This window comes from Physeter macrocephalus, chromosome 18, assembly GCF_002837175.3.
Source record: "Physeter macrocephalus isolate SW-GA chromosome 18, ASM283717v5, whole genome shotgun sequence".
Lineage (NCBI taxonomy): Eukaryota > Metazoa > Chordata > Mammalia > Artiodactyla > Physeteridae > Physeter > Physeter macrocephalus.
The window spans coordinates 34,726,822-34,743,053 of NC_041231.1; the positions used below are offsets into that span (position 1 = coordinate 34,726,822).

General features: G+C 40.9%; 1 long non-coding RNA gene and 1 pseudogene across 1 annotated transcript in view; one reads left to right on the plus strand and one right to left on the minus strand.

The window, feature by feature from the left end:
- Positions 1 to 15,691, minus strand: part of LOC114484171 (uncharacterized) — a 32,969-nt gene extending 17,278 nt beyond the window's left edge. The window contains exon 1 of the long non-coding RNA XR_003676754.2: positions 15,605 to 15,691. This is a non-coding gene — a long non-coding RNA (uncharacterized lncRNA). The remainder of the gene's footprint in view (positions 1 to 15,604) is intronic.
- LOC112064966 (uncharacterized) lies at positions 14,348 to 14,525 on the plus strand (annotated as a pseudogene).
- Positions 15,692 to 16,232: the final 541 nt, after the last annotated feature.

Here is a 16,232-nt window from a genome sequence, read left to right on the forward strand (position 1 = left end):
CTGAGCCTGCGCGTCCGGAGCCTGTGCTCCGCAACGGGAGAGGCCACAGCAGAGGGAGGCCCGCATACCACACACACACACAAAAAAAAAAAAAAAAAAAAAAAACCTCCAGTAGAGTCAAAGTTTGTGAACACTAGAACTCCAGCACTCTGGCCAATTCAAAGTTTGTGAACACTAGAACTCCAGCACTCTGGCCAAGGCATTTGGGGAGCACTGCATGGTTGTTAATTGTACTTTCTTTCCACAGTGTATAAAGACCTTTGGCGTTTGTTTTCTGATCTTCACCTCTCAAGGGAAAACAAAACTTCAAAGATGTCAAACTTCAAAGAACACAAGCAAATTTACCTGATATTTTGGAGCTGTAGCCTATGTTTCCTCCTGTCAAATCGCTCTGGATGGTTATCTGAATTTCATAAAGGAGCCCTATGAGGAGAGGGGAACGTAATGGTTCCCTCAGTGGCCAGCCCAGGCGGCCACAGGACCCTAGATCACTGAGCAGTCTAACACTGTGGCCTACACACAGGCCCACTCGACACCTTCCTCTCCAAACGTGCCCCCAGCACCGAGACACATGTTTTCCCAAGGGGGTCCCAGAACTCTAATCCCTTGAAATAGTTCTCAGAAAAGCTTTCTAAGTTCCAGCAAGTTTGGGGAGTGTTCTGTCCCAGGTTCTCTCCGCCCTTGCTCATTCACAGGGCAGTTAAGCAAATTAAGAGCAGTGAGAATTCTTAAAATAAGAAAACCCTCTGGGCTTTGTTTAGCTCAGAGAATCTTAAATCTACCAATTACCACAGAGCTCTTTTTTTTTAACGTAATTCCGATTAAGATTCTGTGAAGCAAACATTCTACCAAACACAGAAACCCTGGCTCACACTAATGTCTTTAGTTCAAACGAGAAGCATCCACTTTTCGTGGATTTTTGTGTCCACTCCCCCAACTTTAATTTGACATTTGTTGGTCCCACTATAACATTAGTAGTATAGATTTTTACTGTTCTGTAAAGTGCTCTTTACAGCCAGTTTTTCATGCCAAATTGACCTCATTATTAGGAGTCTGATGGTATTTCAGGCCAAGCAGATCTGGTTCAGCTCTAGAGTTGGGGCACTTAAACAAGGCATGAGAAACTTTTCATAAAAACATACAGATCTAGACAGTTCAGGCAATACAGTCTTTGAAATCCATTTACAGTTACTTGCTGCTTTATTTCACTACTTAGTTAAAATACCACGTCTGAAGAAAATATATGTAGTTTTCATGGTCAGTATCAAAAAAATGACAGTAATTGTCATTTCCATGAGCGGAACAATCTGTTACAGAAGAAATGTTAATATTCTTAGAAGTCTAAATCCTTTACAGGGTGTGGTGTAACCTGTACTCTGTCTCTAGGGTTTAAATGCTTTCCTTTAGATTCCACCCTATTTATAGTCCTATGCACAGCTCTAGACACCCCTGTTTTGAATGTGTCTCCTGGAATTGAAATTCGGTGCCATTTATTGACGAGGCAGGAGGGGGTGAGAGGTAATGATTTCTGACTAGTGATCAATAGGTTAATCCTCCAACCTGTCACAGACTCCCTAAAAATGGAGGGCTGCAAGGATGATTTTTCTCAGCTTCAGTTCAATACAGCTATTACAGCTATGTAGGCACTAAATTAGAGACGAAAGTGTGCTGTGAGGTATACATCACGTTGGGCTCTTTGTGGTGCAAGCACTACGGGGCAGACAGAGAAGCGACAGCAAATCGCTCGCTGACACAATGTTGGCAAGATAAGCTGATGACCACGTGGTGGTCAGGGACGGGGGCAATCATCTCTGAAAATGGTGGGCTGGCAAGTGGAGAGGGGGCTAGAGATCAGTATTTACAGCAGAATTTGTCCCCAGAGTATAACTCAGACAAAGCGTTTCAAAATTGTCCATTTATTGTTTCTGTCAGCCTTTCTAGGTCGGCTGAAAGGAGGCCTGCTGATCCTGACAAGATCAAAATGACCCTTGAAACCATTAGATAATGGGCTGAACTCACAGTACCTTATCCTCTCTACACGGTGCCTTTCTGTCAGAATGTAAGGCAGGACAAGAAAGCGGCTCCGCGCAACATCCACACAGAAGCAGAAGTGCGCACCTTCCCAGGTTGAACTCCAGGAGTGAGAACTTCCCCGTGTCCTACACAGCACGTCTAGGGACACTGCTTCCTTTATCTGAACCCCCCAAGGAACACCTGCAGCCTTTTCTTTCAGCATTTTGCCAGGATAATGGAACGGAGTGTACAGTGTTGTACTGGGTTTCCCCAGGGGCTGATGGAGTGAGCACACATTGGAGGCTGCCCGCAGACTTTCCAAGGATCTTGCAAATGAATTTGGGCTGGGACGGGTGCAGGAGGATGCCTAAAGCAGAGTAGAGGGAAGAGTGCTTTTCTGCTATGGAATCTGGGTAAAGCAGAACCAGCTTGAGGCTCAGCCTAGTCCAGAGTTTTAGTCAAAGGATCCACAATTGACCCACCCCACCCCCAATAATCGAAAACTGTTTAAATCTCAAGAAAACGCTGAAAAGGGATTCCATTCATTTCACACAGTGAAACTGTAACAAATCTTTCCCTAAGGTAGGACCAGCTAAACAATTTGCAGAGCCCAGTGCACAATGAAAATCTGGGGCCCCTTGTTGACAAATTATTAAAAATTTCCAGAGGGTGACAGCAGAGCCCTTCTGAGACCTGTGGAGGCCTGTGCTGCCTTAAGCGCTTTTCATTCATTCATTCATTCATTCATCCATCCATCCATCCATCCATTCGTTCATTCTCTCTCTCTCTTTCTCTCTCTTTTTCTTTCTCTCTCTCAAACAGAAGGGACCTATCCCCAAGTCTTTGGCCTCTCCCTCTCAAGGTTTCCCCCATGCTCTATCCCAAACCAGGTCTACAGAACCCTCCCTGGTCTCTCTCCACGCTGGCTCTGTCTCAGCTCCTTATCATGTAACCCCACTTAGCCTCTTGCTTCCTTCATTTTCCCGTTTACCAGGCCCAGATTCAGTGCTGCAAAGGATGTGACTATTGGAGCTAACTCAGTACAGTCTTCCTTACTGACAGAGGCATGGGGGAGAGATTTAAAACACTTAACGTTTAGTATTTTATTCGTATTTATTAATTATTGATCACTTGTTAACAGGTGCCGGACGCTGTTTGTCATCCATAAAATGCAACTATCACTGACCTTTAGGAATTTATTTCTAAAATAGGCAATGATGATGATGATAGAAAGCAGCTCTTGAGCACCTACCATGTGCTAGGAAATACGCTGAATTTTGTATACACATTAGCTCCTTTAGTTCTCACAGCCATGAGGCTGCATGTTATTATCATCTCCACGTGCAGATGAGGAAATGGAGCTTAGAGAAGTCGTCAACTTGCCCTTGTTCAAGACCCGACCAACTGGCTCTCTAGCGTGGGTTCCTGATACTATCCAATAAGCTGGTAAACGAATGAGAACAATTAGTTTTCCTCCCACACTGCCTCTATGCTGGGAATACACTTAGGTCCTTAATATTTGCTGAACTAATAGTTGTGTTCTTTATTAGGTAAAGGAAGCAGATGAGGGTGAAAACAATGGAAAATGGAAAAGAACTGGCCCATCTGGTCAGTGAGAGGCTTGAACTGTGTTCAATTTCCAATACTGCCTTCATCCTACAATTTACGGAGCTTTAAGTAACAACTGCTGAACATCCACCTAGCTTTGGGGAAGCAGGGGACTGGCCCAGTTCATTTTTATGCCCCCCACAGGTCTAGCATAGCAGCAACTAGTTGCTCCACAAATATTCCTTTGATTGAATTAATTTGAATGGAATGGAACTGAATTAACTCAGAATGTTTTTGGTAGGACCTGGTTTTAAGTTGAGAGAGCTCTAAATGTAAATTAAACAGACAATCACTTTTTAGAAGTGCACAAAATAACAATGGACAAAGCCCAAACAGCCACAAATCCCTGGGCTTCAGTCTGGGGTAGCCAGAGGAGCTTCTGGGCCTCCACATGCCCAGCCTGCTGTCTGTTCATTCTCTAACTGCGATGAAGGAATTAAATGAAGTCTTTCAATGCTGCCACACTGCCACGAATGGGTATTAAATAATGTTCCATTGAGCTACCGGAACTGCTGCATGGGGATTCTGCCTCATCTTTATGGATGCCTTGTCATAATTTCTAGAATTATAGAAGCCATCCCATGACTCCCTAGACCGCAAGGAATCAATGTGCGAACTTTTTCTTCCCTCTCAGCCTGGAGCACATAAAATGATTTTTCACTGCTCAGAATCGGAACAGATGAATATAAATACATTGGCGTGCATAAAGTTCGGAGCTGGGCTGAGGAGAGAAGCTGGCTGTGCTGGCAGGTCTCAGCTCCTGAGAAAACACGGAGGTGGGGATAGATGTCCCACACGGGGAGGCTGAGCTGTCCCTCGGCTCTCGTCCTGAACAGCCCCAGGTAAGGGACAGGCAATATTACTCTTAACACCTAGTAGTTGGAGCCAGCCCTCCTTCTTCCTTTCCCCCCTCTTTCCCCCTGCCACACCCTGTCCTCTGGCTCCCCACCTCTTCCATTTTTCCCAGCAAAAATTTATAAAGCAAGATCCAACCCAGGTTCCAACATAATCCCGTGAGATGGGGAGCGTCACTTGTTTTGATCACTCCTCCCCTCCACGTACAAGCACACTGTGAAGATATAGAAAGCAAAGCCCAGTGCAGTGAAGTGGCTCCTGTGGCCTCATACTCAGCCAACAGCCAAGCTGAGGCTCTCATCCCAAACATTTAAACGGCTATTTCAGTAAGTTTTGTTTTGTTTTTTCCAATCTGACCCTCAGGCTCAAGTTTGAAAATCCCACACAGGCAAACGCAGTAAAGATAATAGGGATCTGCATCATCATTGTCTCTCCCAATTATTGAGAGCTTACTAAATGTGAGAAGAAACAACATGCTCAAGGTCACACAGGTAGTACAAGGTCGCATGGGTAGCACATGATGGAGAAGGGACTCAGCCCAGGATTGTCTGACCCCAAAGCTATGAGTGTAACTACTCAGGTACATTGCCTTTCTATAGAGACATTAACCCTTCACAAGATAGCCACTGAGTGGTACATGTAACGCTGATCTTGGAGAAGAGTCAGTAGGACAATCATTTACAAAGAAAAAAGAAACTCATCAGCTGGTTGGTCCATCCTGTGGGCTCTGCTAATTTCCCAACTTCTGGGAGGGGAGATCCAGGCACCTGTTGGTACTTCCCTCCTTCAACCAGGCTAATACACACACACACACACACACACACACACACGCACACGCACACGCACACACGCGCGTGTGTGCACACCAGAACCCCAAAGAGTGTTTCATAAATTCTTTGCTTCTACCTCTACTGAATTCAAAGGATGGTCAGGCTTTGGCAGTAATGTCCAGTCTCTGTAACTTGTCTCCATGAATTTTGTAGATGGCTCTTAGCCTCACTAGAGATTTTAGAGCATCCCCAGGGCCCACGCGCGTGTGTGCACACCAGAACCCCAAAGAGTGTTTCATAAATTCTTTGCTTCTACCTCTACTGAATTCAAAGGATGGTCAGGCTTTGGCAGTAATGTCCAGTCTCTGTAACTTGTCTCCATGAATTTTGTAGATGGCTCTTAGCCTCACTAGAGATTTTAGAGCATCCCCAGGGCCAGTACTTTAGCTACAGAACTTCTCCTTCACATTCCCTGCCCATCTCACAACTTCCCTCCCTCTTTCATCTCCTTCTTTCCTCCACCCAGATACCAACTCCTCTTTGTGTGTTGGCAGTCATTCCATTTTCTACCCAGTTCTACACCTAAGAAGAGGGGATCTGCAAATCATGAGGATTAAAGTAGGCATAGTGGGTGGAGAAGACACCTCTATAGTGGCTAAGCTCTGGGTGGATTATTTTAAAGACATAATTTGCCATCTTGCCCTGTAAATGTGAACTTCCTGACGGACTATCTTATATACCTTGTTATCTCCATCTTTTCTTGGAGTTGCATTACAAACATCCCCCTCCATTTCTTTATCCATGACAAGTGCCAGGCTCCAGAAAAAGGGAGGACAGAGAAGAAAATATAATCCTATCCAAGCATACTATGTATGTTAAAATAACTAAAATGGATATTTGTTATTTTGTGGCAATCCAACAACATTTTTTCTTCTTTTGGTAACAGTACACCAATTTTTTTTATAGCTTAGGAAAAACATCAAGGGCTCCTGACATCGTTTGAAACATCTTAGGCCTAAAGCCATATCTTCCCAGGGAATATTCTGTTGTAAGAGCAATAAAATCCTCTTTGGCTTTAGCTCACTTGAGTTTGGAAAAAGAGTCACCAATGGCATATTTCTTCCTTGAAATTGTAATGCTAGCCAGATTTTTCTGGCCAAGACTCTACGGACATTTGCAGGTTTTAACTGTAACATGAGAGCCTTGGGCAGCAAACCAAGGATTTTTGGTGGTTGCTATTGTGGGGTCAACAGTGCCTGACCTGGGGAGGAGAGTCCTTGAACCAGAGGGAGGGCTCTGCTCCTAATAAGGCTCTTCTCCTGCAGTAAACCATGAGCATCCACAGAATGGCAACTTGCCACTCTGGCTAAGAGCACATTCGTATCAGGCCCAGGGGCAGGACCCCCATTCACCTGCATGCAGCTGGCAAAAGACGAGCCTGGGAAACAAGGAATAAAATGAAAAGATTGCAGTGCTGGGTTCACAGCACTCTCACAGTACACCTTATTGTTATGAGCAACAGAGGGGTGACTAGAGCACTTGTCAGGATCAAACCTCCTAATTTAAGGTAGAAGGCCACTCTGCTCATCCATTCTTTTGTTCTCTCTTGCCCTCTGTCTGTGTCAAGCCTCTCCACTCACTGTAAAGGCCAGGCCTACCTCTAAGGGGATGATTCCCAGGGTAAACAGGCAGGTATATGGCAATTTCTTTAGCCACCATCCAAGCTTTCTCTTCCTTATGTCAAGGCTTGTCTACGAGGAGTAACCAATGCAGATGCAAGCAGCTGAAGCAAGCCCCATGGGGGCCCACTGCTTAGTGGGCTCAGCTAGAATCAAAACTGAGTTTGGAGATGTGATTCAACTTGTCCTGCAGATAATTAAGTGCTCCTGAACTCTTCTTGAAGGAAATCAACAGTTTTCCAAAGAAAAATCAGGGAAAGGACAAGGAATCTTTATAAGATCCTCTAGATGGAGTTTTCTTTCATAGGGAGTGAATAGAAAATCTATGTTTGTTTATTTGTCCAAATAGCCTATTGTGTGTGCTCAACTTGATGACCAGAAGAGGTTAGTGGGATTTGTTGGAGAAGGGAAATGTAAGTGAGGGACAAAAATTTGTTTAAACAGCAATGGAAGCCTTCAAAATATATGTCTTTTTCAATCTAGGCTTAGGAGGATTACAGTCTGCATGGGGCCGGATTATAACATATAAACAGGAACAACAGGGAGAGATTATAATATATAAGTATTCAAGATTACATTTACTGTCACCTCCTCCTCCTTTTGCTTGGTCAGCCTCTTCCCCTCCCTCAGATGTCAGACAAGTTATCTTCTCTAAGGGAGACCTTCCCTGACCTTCCAGAAGAGACCAACTCTACTGCTTACTTTCATACCTCCTCCTCAAAGTTATCTTTTTTAGTTCCTGACACATTACAATTTAACGTGTGTTTGTGTAATTATTTCACCAATGTCTCTATTTCCCTGACTAGAATGTACTCTCCCTGAGGGCAGGGAACTTGCCTATTTTTACTTGCTATTGAGATCCCTGTGCCTAACACAGAGGCTGGCACATGGTATGCATTCAATAAATGTTTGTTGGTTCAATGAATGGGCAAATAATTAAAAATGAATGGATGGATGACATTGTACTTCATTCCTGAATACTTGTTGGCCAGTAATGGTAATGAGTCCTTAAGGAAAAGATCAGTCTTCTGGGAGTCTTACTGATTTATCATCATCTGTTCCCACTATAATTCAGATAAGTGACTTGGCCAAATGCATGGCTTATCAAGGCAGTCAAATGATCAAAAAGAGTTCTCTACTAAATTTGTACTCATCAATAAGGTTAATAATTGCAATGGATGTGAACAGATCAAACATGTTTAAATCCATGAGATCAAAATTATTCTCTAAAAAGAAAGAAAAACTCTAATAGGTCATCATTGGAGGATACTGGTAGACTAATCCATTATTTTGAAAACTAGCAAATAAAGGGAAAGATTCAGATGTTTATCTTGCCTTTCCTATATGATCTGTACCACTGATTGACCACAGATGAGAGGAAGTTTTATGGAACAATAAAATACTAGGAGAACATGTATGGAAAAGGAGCTTGGGAGAATAAACCCATGAAGCTGTTTTTGAATTCTGGACTTACCCAAGCAGCTCATGCATAGATCTGACCCTAGACAATATATCACAGTCAACCACCCAGGTATGCTGTGTGGTGCCACCCAGATCATTACAAAGTCTTCAAAAATGGACTCAGCATTGAAACCACAATCTCTAGAAGGCTGGTTGAAATGAGTGACCTGAACCTAACCAGTTCAAAAGCCTGTTAGAATAAAATTTATAAGTATTCTTTACAGGGTTTAAACGAGACCCATGGTCTCATAACATTAGATTCAAAATGCCCAGGATGTGATACAATATTACTCAGCATACGAAGAACCAGAAAAAAATCTCAACAGAATTGAGAGTCCAAAAATAGACCAACATAAATATGGCCAGTTGATTTTTGGCAAAGGTGCACAGGCAGTTCAATGGAGAAAGCATGGTCTTTTCAACAAATGGTGTTGGGACAATTCATTATATATAAGATAGATAGATAGATAGATAGATAAGGATAATCTCCAATCTAAACCTCATATATTATGCAAAATTTAACAAAAATGTATCATAGTTCTAAATGTAAAATATACAACTTTTAAAAGAAAGCATAGGAAAAATATTCTTGACCTGGATTTAGGTGAAGGATTATTAGATATAACAAGAACACAATATAAAAAAAACTCACAAAACTCAACAGTAAGAAAATAACCCATTTAAAAATAAACAAGATTTGAACAGACACTTCATCAAGAGGATATACAGAGGACAAACATCTTTTATTGAAAAGATGTTCACTATCATTAGACATTAGGGAAATGCAAATTAAAAAAAAACTTAATGAGATACCACTATACAGTTAACAGAATGACTAAAATAAAAATTCAGATAATTCCAAGTGATGGTGATCATGTGAAGCAGCTGGAATTCTCATACATTGCTGGTGGGAATGCAAAATGGTACAACTACTCTTGAAAACAGCTTGATAGTTTTTATAAAATTACATATTCAATTATCACGTCTTGCACTAATCCCACTCCTACGTATTTACCCTAGGGAAATGAAAATTTATGTCCACTAAAACACTTGTACATAAATGCATATTCATAATTGCCAAAAGCCAGAAATAACTCAAATGTCCTTTAGCAGATGAATGTATAAACGAACTGGTACATCCATACAATGGAATACCACTTAACAATAGAAGGAATAAACTATTGACATAGCACCTTGGATGAACTGCAAAAGCACTGTGTTGAATGAAAGAACTTAGTCTCAAATATCAGATACTATATGAATCCATTTACGTGGCAATTTCAGACAAAACTATGGTGATGCAGAAAAGGTCAGAGATTGAAATAATTTATGGGTGGAGTTAGATATGACTATGAAGGGATAGCAAGAGGGAGATTTTGGGGGGTGATGGAATTGTATGGCATTTTGATTGTGGTAGTGGTTATAAGAATTTATACATGTGTTATAATTCATAGATATGCATACCAAAACTGGTTATTTTAGTTTATGCTAATATAAAAGATTTAAAAGAACAACAACAACAACAAAAAAAACCTTTCCAAACCAGCATCTTTCTCATTAACAGGTCCCTAAGTTAGTATCTTAGAACACTTAATGTTTCTCAAGAGGTGAATATAAAAATGGCTTTATTACTATTAATAAATATAAAATCTACTCCTGTATACTGTGATGGTCTTTTCTAAACTTTCTTTATGAACATGTGATTTATTTAAATTTGTCTTACCAAGGAGAACCACAAATTTAGAGAGATGCTCCTCTCTCTCCTCAGTGCTCATGAAATGAACCAGTCAGTCCACTCATACTGGCTCTTCAGTGATACCATCCTCATGATAAGGAAAATAGGATGATGGAAAATCTTAAAACCACAGGGAAGTGCTCTGTTTGAGCACAGCAAAATGTCTCAGCACATTATCATTTCTCCACTGGCTAATACAAATTCTGGCCAGAATGCCATAGGATAGTAGTTAGAAGCAGAGAGTTATGCAAAAGCCTGATAACATATTACAGCTCTTCTAGAGCAAGAGGCCCTATACCTTAGTGATAGGCGAGAAAGGCACTACTGCCATTGTGAACTCTTTTGAAGGAACAATGTTTGGAAACTCTTTGTAAACTTTAAATGACAAGTACAACTGTGGTAGTTTGAATGCATTTTCCCAAATTCTTTGATACTGTTCCCTTTAAAGGTTGGAGTCTAATTCTCCTCCCCTTGAATGTGCGATGGAATTAGTGACTCACTTCTAACAGATAGAATAAAGAGAAAGTAACAGTTGAGTGACTTTGGAGACTAATTCATAAAAGCCACTGTGGGTTTATTCCTAGGTATTTTATTCTTTTTGATGCTATGGTAAATGGGACTGTTTCTTTAATTTTTCTTTCTGATCGTTTGTTGTTAGTGTATAGCAATGCAACTGTACTTCAAAAACTATATGATGCTGATGAAAGAAATCAAAGATGACACAAACAGATGGAAAGATATATCATGTTCTTGGATTTGAAGAATCAATATTGTCAAAATGACTATACTACCCAAGGCAATCTACAGATTCAATGCAATCCCTATCAAACTACCAATGGCATTTTTCACAGAACTAGAACAAAAAAATCTTAAAATTTGTATGGAGACACAAAAGACCCCGAATAGCCAAAGCAATCCTGAGAAACAAAAATGGAGCTGGAGGAATCAGGCTCCCTGACTTCAGACTATACTACAAAGGTATAGTCATCAAAACAGTATGGTACTGGCACAAAAACAGAACTATAGATCAGTGAAACAGGATAGAAGGCTCAGAAATAAACCCATGCACCTATGGTCAATTAATCCATGACAAAAGAGGCAAAACTATATAATGGGGGAAAGACAGTCTCTACAATAAATGGTGCTGGGAAGACTGGATGGCTACGTATAAAAAACAAAATGAAATTAGAACACTCTTTAACACCATACTCAAAAATAAACTCAAAATTGATTAAAGACCTAAATGTAAGACTGGACACTATAAAACTCTTAGAGGAAAACATAGGCAGAACAGTCTGACATAAATCGTAGCAATATCTTTTTCGATCTGTCTCCCAGAATAATGGAAACAAAAACAAAAATAAGCAAATGGGACCCAATTAAACTCAAAAGCTTTTGCACAGCAAAGGAAACCATAAACAGAACGAAAAGACAACCCATAGAATGGGAGAAAATATTTGCAAACAGTGCAACCAACAAGGGATTAGTCTCCAAAATTTACAAACAGCTCATGTGCCTTAATATCATAAAAACAAACAACCCAATCCAAAAATGGGCAGAAGACCTAAATACACATTTTTCCAAAGAAGACATAAAGATGGACAAGAGGCACATGAAAAGATGTTCAACAACACTGATTATTAGAGACATGCAAATCCAAACTACAATGACATATCCAACAAGGACCTACTGTATAGCACAGGGAACTCTGCTCAATATTATGTAACAACCTAAACGGGAAAAGAATTTGAGAAAGAATAGATACATGTATATGTATAACTGAATCACTTTGCTGTACACCTGAAACTAACACAACATTGTTAATCAACTGTATTCCAATACTCCAATATAAAATAAAATGTTAAAAAAAAACACACTGTGGTTTCCTGTTTGTTCTCTCTCTCTCTCTCTCTCTCGCTCTCACTCTCAGATCACTCACTCTGGGGAGAGCCAGCTGCCTCATCCCAAGGACATTGTAGAAAGGCTCACATAGAAAGGAACTGAGGTCTCCTGCCAAGAGCCAAGTAAGTGAGCCTTCTTGGAAGTGCATCTTCTAGTCCTAGTCTTTCAGATCTTTCAAAGTTTTTCAGTCTTTCCAGTTGTTGGCCTTCAGATCACTGCAGCCCTACTGCCCTCCTAACCATAACCTCATGAGAGACCCTGAGCCAGAACCACCAAGCCATGCCACTCCTGAATCCCTGGCCCTCAGAAACTGGGAGATAATAAATGTTGGTTGTTTTAAGCTGCTAAGTTTGGGGGTAACTTGTTATGCAGCAACAGAGAACTAATACAACTATGCTAACGTTAAACTGCTTTTTGATTTAGAGAAAAGAAAAGGAAGAGAAGGCTGGAATAATGATCATGATTCACTTCAACATTTTCACCAAGCAAAGTAACATTCAATTTATCTGGACTTCTTTCACTGGAGGCCAGGAAATTGTACAAAGATACAGGGCATTTCCTAGAAATGATTTTTTTATTACTCATCTTAATACACAGACATCCTCAGGTTGATTCCATGCATGGCAGTCGGGGAAGCTATACTGAATACCACTGCTACTTCCCACCAGGGATTTCCAAACTGCTACTTCATTAATCAGTCTTTTAAATAAGATATGTTGCATAAGATGTCCCAGAATAAGGCCTAGCAAAAGCATACATACAAGGTAGGCACTCAATAAATATATTTTGATATTAGCAATAGGCTGCTATTTTTATTCTTTTAATTAGCAGGTACTGAGCTCATATCCAAATCAAAAAGACCAAAGCAAAACAAAAGCCTAGAATCAAGGTTAAAATCATGCCACTATTTCTCTGCACTCATACCTAGGGGCTTTCTTTTCAAATACAAACCCAGAGTTTAGTATATGCCATCAGACAGTTGCATGAGAAGTTACTTTAAGAGAAAAGTAAGTGTTTGATATTCCTGTCTTCTAACACTGAAAATGGAAAATCTGCCCAGCAACTCATAAATCAGTGAACACTTGACAGAAAAATACGCTTTGGCAACTTTGCTTGTTGCATTCTTTAACAGGAAAATTGAAAACATAGGATCACGAGGGTCAGATGGTTATTACTGGAAGCTGGCTCTTATAAAATGTAATACATACCATTTCCCCCATCTAAATTGCATTGCTTTGTCCAAATCACCCGATGGGGCCCAGGATAAGGTATTTTTCTGATGTAGATAACCACCTAGGTTTCTAAAAGCACATCCATTTTAAAGTGAGGGTCTGAAGAACACCAACAGTGACAGAAAAATGATATTTTTCTGTAACCTCAGCATCGGAGAGAACAGTTCCACAAGAAATAGTTTATAGAAAGAGAAAACCTTATTATTAAACACATAGAGTACTATTCAGCAAAATCTGCTGCTGATGGCAACTTCCAAAACTAGAACTTTTAGACAGTCTCATTCTGTATTAGGATTTTAAGAAACTCTGAACATTTATAGATCAAGGTATCATTATGACTTTTTGGTAGATGGATCTATATGTCAACAAGAGGAAATATTTTAAAATACCAAATAAATAGCAGCTATCAAGGAAGGAGGGAGAGGAGGTACAACAAACAACAATCAAATTGAGTAACCACTTCACATGAACCTGCACACGTGGTTTAACAAGGTTTCTAAGGGCAGCTAATCATAAAACTCAGTAGGTCTAATAATTGGCCCATGTACATACACTTTTAACAAAATGTCACCTAGATGACCCAACTCTAAAAACATCTAATGCCATCTTGGTGTCAGTAATTGGCTCCTAGCTTTAAAACAGAAATGGAGTCTAGACTCTAGAATATGGTGCTATTATTTTGAAATCTTAGAAAGAGAGAAACTATTCAGTGTCTCCTGCTTGATTCAAACAACAATTCCTGGGACTTCCCTGGTGGTCCAGTGGTAAAGAATCCGCCTTCCAATGCAGGGGACATGGGTGCGATCCCTGGTTCGGGAACTACGATCCCACATGCCGCGGAGCAACTAAGCCCCGTGCACCACAACTACTGAGCTCGCGCACCTCAACGAGAGAGCCCGCGTGCTGCAAACTACAGAGCCCACGCGCCCTGGAGCCTGCGCGCCACAACTAGAGAGAAACCCGAGCAGACGGCCGCACCATAACGAAAAGATCCCGCACGCCTCAACAAAGATCGTGTGTGCCGCAACTAAGACCCGATGCAGCCAAATGAAATAAGGAAAATAAATAAATATATTTTTTAAAAACCAACAGTTGCTCATACACGTTTGTAGAAAATCAAAAGGGGAACATATTCCACAAGAAGGAGGAGCAGGGCTCTCTCCTGAGTGTGAAGCCAGCTCTTGGTGTTAATTCACTGCACCGGCCATTTGCCATTAAGGATCGTTGTTTTCTCCTCTTGGGAGAGTATGAGGAAGAGGACATTGTCTGAACAGTTTCTGAAAAAAAGGGGGAGTACATCTTATATACATTAATGGTGACCACAAATTTAAAGGGAGAAGGAAAGACACATGTGGAGCCAAGAAAAATAAGTGTTTAACGACTCTGTTTATCTCCAGGAGACAACTGGAACTTCATAGGTCTGAAGAGAAAGGTAGAAAAATGGATACCCATTTGGAAGAAAATGAAAGCTTTACTTAATTAATGTGTTAAATGCTGGTGTGAAAGAACCTTTCTTCTCAAAGCAAAACTACCCCTCCCCGCTTTTCCCAATGGGTAATCTCAGCCTCACCACCGCCTTCTCATTGCCAGTATGCCTATTACCTTCTCCCATACAGAAATGGAAGCCCAGATCCTTCTCCTTGTCTGACAACAGCATCTGCTAAGATCACGCCTTCACCTGGATTCATGCAGCACTTTTGTGCTTCATCTTCAAAGAATCAGGCACCAGGTAGATGGTTAATAAACACTTGTGAGAGTTCAGTGCACTAGACCCATAGGTAAACAATTACAATAAAAGTAATTAAGTACCATTGAGAATAAGAGCATGAGCTACTAATTTCTTCTATGTAAAATTCCCAGAGGCCATGCAGATAGACAAACTTGAATTCCTCCAGAGCTAGAGGGCTCATTACTCCTGGAGGCTATATATTCCACCCTTAGATAGCTTTAATCTTTAGAAAATAGCTATGTTAAGCTGAAATTTTCTTCCCTGGAATTTCTACCCATGAGGTTCTGTTGTGTCCCTTGGGGCTCCAGAACAAATCTCATCATGTCCATAACACATATTTAGCAATTGGAAGGCTGCTGTCTCATCCCCCTTGAGTGGCCCTTTCCCAGCTGACAATCTCAGATGTCCATTGGTTCTTCTGTTGACATGTTTGCAGAAGTATTCCTTTAAGTGTGGTCCAAACATTATCATCATCTGAGGAGCAAATTAATCAAGCAAATTGCAGGGACCCCTCATTCAAACCGACTGAATCAGATTCTAAGGAGTGGGGCCCTAGAATCTGCCCACATTTAGCATGTGCCAGATGATTCTTAAGCATTCTCACCAACCTCATCACTCACCTCTGCGTGGGCCCTTTCGAACTATCACTCAGGACATTTTCTAATACTCCAAGTATGGTCTAGTATTGTCTTAGAAACACTCTGTAGACAGTTCAAATGGTTGTATGAAAGAAACACAACTGAACTTTGGAAAAAGGTCTATAGAGTCAGAGCTATAATTAACTCAGAATGACATGTGCCCAGTGGACTAGGTGGTGTGAGGGATGGCAGGATGCCTCAGCCTCCTATGTGTCAGGCACTGAGCTAGCTGATTTTGTGGTACTGCTTACTCAGTCTCCATGACCTGCAAGATCCTTGTTCTGTTCACATTATTTAGATGAAAAGATGGAAGCTCTGAGGGCATATTTGTTCTGTATCAAAAAGCTGTGAAATCAGAACCCAGATCCCTCTGGCACCAAAGCCCAAATTTTCTCCTCCATTCCCTACCTAAAATGACCAAAAGCAGCATTCATGATCTGTGCAATATTCTTGTCAATATGATCCCTAAATGCTGAAATATATGAGAGGAAGACATTCAATGAAAGTTATCATACTTTATACTTTTGTTTCTGGCTCATTCACCAGATTTCTGAGTGACGTATTTAAGATGCAGCTGACACCTCTACAGTGTGATTGGCATTTATGTGCA